Source organism: Suncus etruscus, chromosome X (assembly GCF_024139225.1).
Source record: "Suncus etruscus isolate mSunEtr1 chromosome X, mSunEtr1.pri.cur, whole genome shotgun sequence".
Taxonomy (NCBI): domain Eukaryota; kingdom Metazoa; phylum Chordata; class Mammalia; order Eulipotyphla; family Soricidae; genus Suncus; species Suncus etruscus.
This window is the reverse complement of record NC_064868.1, coordinates 9,418,904-9,427,655: the sequence shown is the minus strand read 5'-3', so window position 1 is coordinate 9,427,655 and position 8,752 is coordinate 9,418,904. Positions and strand designations below refer to the sequence as shown.

General features: G+C 38.7%; 1 non-coding gene across 1 annotated transcript; it reads left to right on the top strand.

The window, feature by feature from the left end:
• The first annotated feature begins 8,358 nt into the window (after positions 1–8,358).
• On the top strand, positions 8,359–8,522 carry LOC125999668 (U1 spliceosomal RNA). Its single transcript, XR_007492161.1, has one exon. It is a non-coding gene; the product is annotated as a U1 spliceosomal RNA (small nuclear RNA).
• The last annotated feature ends 230 nt before the right edge of the window (positions 8,523–8,752 follow it).

The window sequence follows — 8,752 nt, the reverse complement described above, 5'->3', positions numbered from 1 at the left end:
AAAATGTCTCCATAAATTCTTTCACACTCATTTTAAGAGCTGGAGCTCAATTCACCTGCTTTTGAGCGTGACTTGTACTTAGTTACTTGCTTGTAACAAACAGATTATAGCAGTAGTGGTGTTATATTCTCATGACCTATGACCAGATCATGAAAGACAATGTGGTCACAGAAGCACTGACTTTGGGGGAAGTCAGCTGTCATGTCCTGAAACTACTCAGGAATGCTTGTGAAGAAACCCACATAAGGAGGAACTGAAGCCATGTGAGGGAGCCATCTTGGAAATGGATCCTCTTGGCCCACTCTAACCTTCCTCTGTCTGTAGTCCTGGCTAACAACTTGGCTGAAACCTCAGAGACACTGGGAATACACTGCTCAACTAAATTGTTCCTCAATTCCTGACCCTCAGAAATGGTGAAGGAATAAATGTCTGTTGTTTAAACTGCCATTGTGTAGTAATAAATTACCAAGAAAACTCTATAGTTTACACACCTTGCAAATTATGCTGTCTGGAGAGCTACCAAAAATGTCAGACTGATCTCTCCTGCTACATACTTCCCTTTTTATTTCTTTGCTGATGATCAAACCAGAGCTTTAGATAAGGAAGGCAAGTGCTTTTCTGCTGGCTGAGCTATGTCCCTGGCTCCTCCACCAGATGCCTATTGACTTAGTAAATGAAAATAGATGTAGAGAAGACTATTCCAAGACAAAAAAATAAAATCATCATAGAAGGACTACAGTGATAGTACAGCAAGTAGGGTGCTTGCCTTGCATGTGACCAATCTCAGTTTGATTCCCAGCATCACATATGGTCCTTTGAGCACTGCCAGGAATGATTCCTGAGTGCTGGCTGAGCCAGGCATGCCCCCTCAAAAAAATCATTGATTTTTTTGAATAATAAAATAATAATAATAATAAAAAATAAAATGAAATTATAAAACTTGTTTAAAAATCAATATTGGATGCCGGGATTCGCACCACCGTCCTTCTGTGTCTAAGGCAAATGCCTTACCGCTGTGCTATCTCTCTGGCCCCATGGTTTATCATAGGAATTAATGATAATCTCAATTATCTAACTGCTTTATCGTAGGAATTAATGATAATCTCAATTATCTAACAATAAACCTAAATTGTAAATTATTATAGTAAAATACATCTGGATATATTTAAACACATTTTATTGTATTTATATTGTGTATATGTATTTGTATATATTAATATTACATATATACAAATATATACAAATTATATTGTTTATAATTTTTTGGTTTTTTTGGGGGGGTCACACCCAGCAGTGCTCAGGGTTTACTCCTGGCTCTATGCTCAGAAATTACTCCTGGCAGGCTTGGGTGACAATATGGGATGCCAGGATTCAAACCACTGTCCTTCTGCATCAAAGGCAAACGCCTTACCGCTGTGCTATCTCTCCGGCCCCAATTTTCTATATTTTAATGTTTAGTAAATTATTTTTTTGAGGGGGTCACACCCAGCAGCACTCAGAAATCGCTCCTGGCAGGCTTGGGGGACCATATGGGATGCCTGGATTCGAATCACGGTCCTTCTGTATGTAAGGCAAATGCTCTGCCTCCATGCTATCTCTCCGGTCCCTTGTTTAGTAAATTCTTCAAAATATTTAAAAAAAATTAAAATATTTCAAAGCAACCACATTCTAATAACTTTATCATCTGTACAAAATCATAATATAAATAACACAACTTTAGTAGTAATCAATTGAGTCATCTCATATATTATTTTATTTTTTTCTTTATTTAAGCACATTGATTACATCCATGATTGTAGTTGGGTTTCAGTCATAAAAAGAACATCCCCCTTCAAAAGTGCAACCTTCCCACCACCAATGCCCCCCCATCTACCTCCTTCCCCACCTCTTGTCTGTATTTGAGACAGGCATTCTACTTCTCTCACTCATTAACATTGTAATGATAGTTAGTGTAGTCATTTCTCTTACTACACTCACCACTCTTTGTGGTGAGCTTCACATTGAGAGCCAGTCCTTCCAGCCCTCATCTCTGATGGCTCTGGGCATTATTACAAAAAAAGTCTTTTGTTTTTCTTGTTTTTTATTGTAAGAATTTATTCAAGAGACAAAATTGATTAACATATTGATGTAAACTGACATAACATAATATAGTAACATAACATATAATTAATATAATATAATACATGTAAGTCAAAGAACGTTTCTAAGTAAAACACAATTTTTGATCATAATGACTTACATATCTTTCACAGTAGTATTTTAGGTACATATTAACATTGAATCAGGGGAATATCCATCACCCCCAGTGTTGTCCTCCCTTCATCCCTGTTCCCAAGCATATATCCCTTTCTTCCTCCTTTATCCCCCAGAATGCTAGTTTAACTAAAAGCATATATGTTAACACTAATTTAAACCTTTTTTTGCAGTTCTAGATATTTTTACTAGTGGTTTCTTAAAGGTTTAGAGTCAAAGGAGCACTGTATAAACAATATTAGAGTGGCAATTATCATTTGCATGGGCCCACCAAAGTATGGGGTTCATGGAAAGGAAAAACGGCCTAAGTACAAGGAGACCTTACCTCTGAAGTTTCCTGACATAAGACCATTTCTAGGCTCCAGGAAAACTAGTTTGTTCAATCCTTGTCCAATCATTGTCTGTAGTGCCCATACAGTTCTATTTTTCACAGTCTCTGTTGTTGGTATCCTGTTTCTGTATTGAAGGTCCTGGAATCTATATATCCTACATTGAAGTCAGGATGGTGTGGAGCAGTGTCTAATTTCAACTCAGAATTAAAGGGCAATGCAGAAAGCCCTGTCCAGTACGCAGGTCGTTGTTGTTGTTTAAATCTTCTCAGTGTTAAGGGAAGACTCTTTTGAGTAAATCGATGTCAGAGCAGCAGTAGGGTCTTCCCTGGTAGAGAATTGCTTCCAGGTGATGACATAGACAACTTTGGATGTTTCGTAGATGGCTTCCCTGATTCAGGGGTGACTGGAAAATGCCCAAACATCCGAAGCCTGTGCCAGGTCATCATGTCAATGTTCAGGGTGTAAGGTTCCATTGCACCACTAGATTTGTGTGTTCCAATCTCTATTAGATAAGAACTTATTTGTATGTATAGTATTTTTCATTTTAATGTGCCCACGCAAACAGGGAATAATGCCACCTGGCATTATCAGAGCATAAGGGGGCCTTAGGAACAAGTCCAACAATTCCCGTGACCTGGTTCAAACATAAGCATTAAACTGAGGGACTCTTTCACCAACATTCCTTATTGAACAGTTCGCAAAGAGAAAAAAAGATAAAAAATGGGGAAAATAAACAATCTAACAAGACAGTGGACACAATTGTCACCGTTTTGTTTTTCTTAAGACCGATAGATGAGTGACACTATTCTGTGTCTATCTCTCTCCCTCTGACTTATTTCACTCAGCACAATAGACTCCATGCTCATCCATGCATGGGAACATTTCATGACGTTTTCTCTCCTGATGGCTGCATAATATTCCATTGTGTATATGCACCACAGTTTCTTTAGCTATTTATCTGTTGAAGGGCATCTTCATTGTTTTCAGAGTCTGGCTATTGTAAATAGCACTGCAATGAATATAGGTGTGGGAAGGCATTTTTTAATTTTTTTGAAATATATTTTTTATTTAAGTAACATGATCATAGTTGGGTTACAGTCATAACAAGAACACCCCTCTTCACCAGTGTAACATTACCTCCTCCCCCTTCCCATCCCCCACCTGTATTTGAGACAGGCATTCTACTATAGTTATTTGTTTTTAATTTTGGTAAGTTGTATTTTTTTTTCCTTAAAGGATAAGAGTAAAAAATATAGTAAAGGTGTGATAGTGGCAATCGCCATTGTTTGCATAGGTCCAGAAAAATGGGGAAAATGGAAAAAAAAATCCTTGGCCTGATTACAAAAAGGCCTCACCCTAGAAGTTTATTGGCATAAGACTAACTCTGGGTTCCAGGCATACCAGTCTGTCCAACCCGAGTCATTCTCCGTGGTCCCGGTGAAACTTTTTCACACTTTAGCTATTGTTGGTATCAGATTCTTATATTTAAAGACTCTGGATTCTGTGCATTTCTTTTATAGATGTCAGGCTGATGTGGAGCATCCTCTAGTTTCAGCATACCATTAAATGCTGAGTGATCTGCCATGCATGCAGACTGTTTCTGAGTCATCTGGGTGTTGGGATCACTCTTTGGAGTAAGTCAATGCCAAAGCAGTGGTAGGTCTTCCCTGGTAAAGGCTTGGATCCTGATAATGTTATAGACAATTGTGATTGTTTCCATAGATGGTATCCATTGTTCAGGTGTGTGTGGGCGATGCCCATTCTTCTGAGGCCTAAGCCAAATCATTATGCCAATGTTCAGGGAGAAAGGCATTTTTATTGTGGTTTTTTTTTTTTTTGTGTTCCTAGGGTATATTCCTAGGAGTGGTATAGCTGGATCATATGGCTCAATTTCCAGTCTTTTGAGGAATCTCCATATTGCTTTCCATAAAGGCTGGACTAGATGACATTCCCACCAGCAGTGAATGAGAGTTCCTTTCTCTCCACATCACCAGCAGTGAATGAGAGTTTCTTTCTCTCCACATCACCGCCAGCACTTATTGTTTTTGTTCTTTGTGATGTGTGCCAGTCTCTGTGGCATGAGATGGTACCTCATCGTTGTTTTGATTTGCATCTCCCTAATGATTAATGATGTGGAGCAATTTTTATGTGCCTTTTGGCCATTTGTATTTCTTCTTTGGGAAATTGTACATTTCTTCTCTCCATTTTTATGGGGTTAGATGTTTGTTTCTTGTTAAGTTCTGTCAGTACCATGTATATTTTTAATAGTAACCCCTTATCTGATGGGTATTGGGTTAATAGTTTCTCCCATTCTATGGGTGTATTTTGTATCCTAAACACTATTTTCTTTGAGGTGCAGAAGCTTCTCAGCTTAATATATTCCCATCTGTTTATTTCTGCTTCCACTTGTTTGGGAAGTGCTGTTTCCTCCTTGAAGATACTTTTAGTCTCAATGGGATGGAGTGCTTTACCTACGTGTTGTTCTATAAATCCTATAGTTTTGGGCCTGATATCAAGGTCTTTAATCCATTTGGATTTGATCTTTATGCATGGTGTTAGAGAAAGTTCTGAGTTAGCTTTTTTGCAAGTGTCTGACCAGTTGTGCCAACACCACTTGTTTAAGAGGCTCTCCTTTCTCCATTTTGCATTTCTTGCCCCTTTATCAAAGAGTAATTGATTGTATATCTGGGGCACATTCTCTGAATACTCAAGTCTATTCCACTGATCTGCGGGTCTGTCTTTATTCCAGTACCATGCTGTTTTAATGACTATAGCTTTGTAATACAATTTAAAGTTGAGGAAAGTGATGCCTCCCATATCACTTTTCCCAAGGGTTGCTCTAGCCATTCACAGGTGTTTATTGTTCCAAATGAATTTCGGGAGACTTGATCCACTTCTTTGAAGAATGTAATGGATATCTTTAAAGGGATTGCATTCAATCTTTACAATGCTTTGAGGAGTATTGCTATTTTTTTTTTTTTGGTTTTTGGTCACACCCAGTGGCGCTCAGAGGTTACTCCTGGCTCTGCCCTCAAAAGTTGCTACTAGCAGGCATGGGGGACCATATGGGATGCCAGGATTCGAACCATCGTCCTGGCTGCATGCAAGGCAAATGTCCTGCCTCTGTGGTATCTCTCCGGCCCCAGAATATCGCCATTTTAAGAATGTCAATCCTAAAAAAAAAAGGAATATCAATCCTCCTAATCCATGAGCAGGGAATGTGTCTCTATTTTCGTGTGTTCTCTTTTATTTTTTGAAGCAGGGTTTTGTAGTTTTCTTTGTATAGGTCCTTCACCTCTTTAGTCAAGTTGACTCCAAGATATTTGAATTTGTGTGGCACTAGTGTGAATGGGATTTTTTAATTCCACTTCGTCTCTATCATATTGGTGTACAAGAAGGCCATTGATTTTTGCATGTTAATTTTGTAGTCTGACACTTTGCTATTTTTCTTTGCTATTTTTCTAGAAGCTTTTTGGTAGAGTCTTTAAGATTTTTTTAAAATATAGTATCATGTCATCTGCAAACAGTGAGAGCTTGATTTCTCCCTTTTCTATCTGGATGCCCTTGATATCTTTTCTTGCCTAATCACTATGGCAAGATCTTCCAGCACTATGTTGAATAGGATAGTGTGAAAGGGCAGTCCTGTCTTGTACCAGATTTTAGAGGAAAGCCTTTTAGTTTATCTCCATTGAAAGTAATATTTGCCATTGGCTTGTGGTAGATGGCCTTGACTAAATTGAGAAAAGTTCCTTTCATTTCCACCTTGATGAGTGTTTTTATCAAGAATGGGTGTTGGACCTTATCAAGTGCTTTCTCTGCATCTATTGATATAATCATATGGTTTTTATTTTTCATTTTGTTGATATGCTGTATTATGTTGATTGATTTACATATTTTAAACCATACTTGCATTTCTGGAATGAAACCTCCTTGGTCATGATGTATGACCATCTTGATGAGGCATTGGTTGCTAGAATTTTGTTGAGGATCTTTGCATCTGTATTAATCAGGAATATTGGTCTGTAGTTTTGTTTCTTTTCTTTCTCTCTTTCTTTCTGTCTCTCCTTCTCTCTTTCTTTCTTTTTTTCTTCATTTTTTTTGCAGCATCTCTGTCTGGTTTTGGTATCAAGGTGATGTTAGCTACATAAAAACTAGTTGGGAGTGTTCCTGAGTTTTCAATTTCGTGAAGAAATCTGAAAAGGAATGGTAGCAGTTCCTCTTGAAAGGTTTGAAAGAATTCATTAGTAAATCCATCAGGGAATGGGCATTTGTTTTGGGGAAGACTTTTGATTATAATTTTAATTTTCTCAGTAATGATGGGTCTGTTTGGATATTCTAGATCATCCTGGTTTAACTGTGGAAGATTATGAGTCCAAGAATTTATCCATTTCTTCCAGGTTCTCATGTTTTGTGGCATAGAGTTTCTCAAAATAGTCTCTGGTTACCTTTGAATATCTGCACTATCTGTAGTAATCTCCCCCTTTTCATTTCTTTCTTTCTTTTTTTATTTTTGGGTCACACCCAGCAGCTCTCAGGTGTTACACCTGGCTCTACACTCAGAAATTGCTCCTGGCAGGCTCAGGGGACCACATGGGATGTCGAGAGTTGAACCACCATCCTTCTGCATGCAAGGTAAATGCCCTACTTTCATGCTATCTCTCCGGCCCCTTTTCATTTCCAATCCGGTTTATTAAGTTTCTCTCTCTCCATTTCTTTGTGAGTTTTGCTAGTGGTTTATCAATCTTGTTTATTTTCTCAAAGAGCCAACGTTTGCTTTCGTTGACCTTTCAGATTGTTTTTATTGATTTCCACTTCATTGGTTTCTGCTCTAAGTTTTGTAATTTCCTTTTGCCTACCTATTTTTGGTTTCTTTTGTTGATCATTTTCTAATTTTATAAGCTGTGTCAATAAGCTTTCTATATGGCTCTTTCTTCCTTTCTAATGTGTGCTTGCAATGCAGTAAATTTTCCTCTTAGTACTGCTTTTACTGTGTCCCATAAATTCTGGTAATTTGTGTCTTCATTGTCATTTATTTCCAGGAATGTTTTGATTTACCTTTGATTTCATCCCAGGGGCTATTTTTTTTTTTTTTTGGTTTTTGGGCCACACCCAGTGACACTCAGTGGTTACTCCTGGCTACACGCTCAGAAGTCACTCCTGGCTTGGGGGACCATGTGGGTCACCAGGGGATCGAACTGCGGTCCATCCAAGGCTAGCGCAGGCATGGCAGGCACCTTACCTCTAGCACCACTGCCCGGCCCCTCAGGGGCTATTTCTGAGTGCAGAGCCAGGAGTAACTTCTGAGTGCCACTGGGCATGGCTCCAAGACAAACAAACAAGTCAAAAAAAGTCATTGGGTAGAGAGTGAAAGTTGAAGCTTTTAGTGATTGGCTAAACCTACAGATAATTTAATAAATAAGTAAGACTACTAGATGAGATAAAGTTGAGAATAAAACCATTTTATGAAAGCAGATTTAAACTATGAGAGGAATCAAAGGCAATGACAAACATAAGCCTCTGGTGAGAAGACATCTTGGATGGATACTTTACCATTTTCCTTCTAGGACTTTCCAAGTTATTCTGAGTCCTCTCATGACTCCCACCATTTATTGAGCATCATACAATTAAGACATATTTCTTGTCTCATATACACAGCTTGAAATCATCCTTGACAGTAGAATGATTGTTTTAAGCTCACTGTCCTTATTTTATTTCTTTGTTTCTATGGCTCTATATTTGACAAGGAGTGATATTTAAAAATTATCCCAAAAGAATACTTACCTGGCAGGGAAGATACCATGATCACGAAGGTGGTTTCCCCAGGGCGAGGCTCACCCATTGCACTCCGGGTGTGCTGACCCCTGCGATTTCCCCAAATGTGGGAAACTCGAATGCATAATTTGTGGCAGTGGGGGACTGCGTTCTCGCTCTCCCCTGATAAAGAAAAAAAATTATCCCAAAAGAGATGGTTTAGAACCATAGTACAGTACGTAGGGCACTTGCCTTGTGCACAGCCAACCTGGGTTCCATTGGGAGTAATTTCTAAGTGCAGAGCCAGGAGTAACCACTAAGCAACACCGGGTGTGGCCCCCAGAAAACAACAATCAGGGCTGGAGTGATAGCACATCGTTAGGGTGTTTTCCTTGAACATGGATGATCCATTATGG